Source organism: Condylura cristata, unplaced genomic scaffold, assembly GCF_000260355.1.
Source record: "Condylura cristata isolate star-nosed mole 26May11 unplaced genomic scaffold, ConCri1.0 scaffold00008, whole genome shotgun sequence".
Classification (NCBI taxonomy): domain Eukaryota; kingdom Metazoa; phylum Chordata; class Mammalia; order Eulipotyphla; family Talpidae; genus Condylura; species Condylura cristata.
In genome coordinates, this window is record NW_004567109.1 from 21,957,548 (window position 1) to 21,959,216 (window position 1,669).

Genomic DNA, 1,669 nt, shown 5'->3' on the forward strand with positions numbered 1-1,669 from the left:
GGGCAGGGCCTGAGCCGAGCCTGAGTCAGCCTCTAGGGCGTCTCTGCCAACTTGGCTTTCCAGCCCTGCAGTGGCAGCCTGTGCCAGGCCCCCCAGCTAAGGAGCCTCCCAGCTCTGGTATGACCCCCAGCAGATCCCCTGTCTCACAGAGCAGGCTGGGCCAGGCTGAAGACTGGCAGGAGGCCTCCCTGCCTCCAAGGTACCTGAGGAAGCACCCTCCAGTGGGCTCCTGAAGCAAGGAGGACATGTGGCAGTTGTCACAACAAGTCCAGCAGTGCTTTCAGGTCCCTTGTGACTCTAAACACAACGACCAAGAGGGTGTGGGGGAGGAAGGGGCACCAAAGGTTCCCATGCCCACCTTCGCCTTCAGGATGTGACTCAGGCAGAGGCCACAGTAGGTATTTGTAAACTGGGCCTGTTGCCCAGGAGGGGCCTCTCTCTGGTCCCAGCTCCACCCTCCTCCTAGGTTTTACCTTGGTATCTAAGCTGTAGGAAGGAGTTTTTGAGAAAGGAGTGCTGTCTCCCATGGCCTGGGTCAAGTTCTCCAACTGCCCAGAGAATTCTGCAGACCTTAGTCTCCAGTCTCTCCAGGAGGGAGGTGCTGGCTGGTGAGTTTGAGGTTCTAGTCTTGGCCATGCCGTCTGGGCAAGTCACCTCTCCACTCTGTCCTTAGTTCCTGACTGGCAAAAGAGACATCTCGTAATGGGATAAAATGTGTTGTCACAAGCAGCAAGTGGGGTGGGCAAACAAGGAATGGAGACAAATGTTGATGGTGTAAAGGGTAAATTGACATTGGAGCGGAGCTTTGGAGATGGGAGGATCTCTGATGGCTTGAGGAGGTGAAAGTGTGTTCTAGGCAGAGGCTGCAGGTGGAGGGGTGGCTGGAAACCTAGTCCAGGGCCCAGTGGAATAACACCCAACGCCTCAGCTAGGTTCTCCCTTCTGAGGCCACATGATAATCGGATTAACATCTGACTTCTTCACTGGCCTGTGCAGTAGACCTCACCAATCTGTCGCTGATCTTGCCACAGCAGCCTGGATAGTGCTTGGTTTATGACAGGTGATCAATAAGTATATGTTAATGATTGTGAAGCTTCTCCCCCAGCACGATGAACTTCGGGGCAAATGCTTGTTCCAAGAGCACACCGTATCCCACCCCCACTAGTTTGCAACGTGTGCATCACCTGGGAACTTGTTAGAACTGCAAACTTCCAACCCAGGCTAGACTTTCCCGGGCTGAGGCGCTGCAATGCTTTAACAAGCTTTCTAGGTTGATTCTGCTACACACTAAACTTTGAGAATCAAGGCTCTGAAACTACCATCACAGGCACCATGAAAGCACATGAAGAACCCAGCTTCAGATTGACAGGCTAGAATTGTGTGAAAACCTGGTCCACCATCTAGGTATGCTTGACCCTTTTTCCCAATTCAAGACACAAAGAGAGCTTAATCATCTTGTCCCATCAGGTTTCTGGAACCAAGACCTGGAAACGCCAAGTGTCTAGAAACAGGAGGCGGAGCATTCCTCCAGGGAGTAGAAGGCGGGGCCAAATGTCTGAGCCCCGCCCCATGCCGTTGCCCCGGGAAACCCCGGGTTGTAACAATAACCCGCTGACGAGCTTCTGGGAGGGTTCCTGCCCAGACCGTGGGCCGGACAGCCCGGCGACGG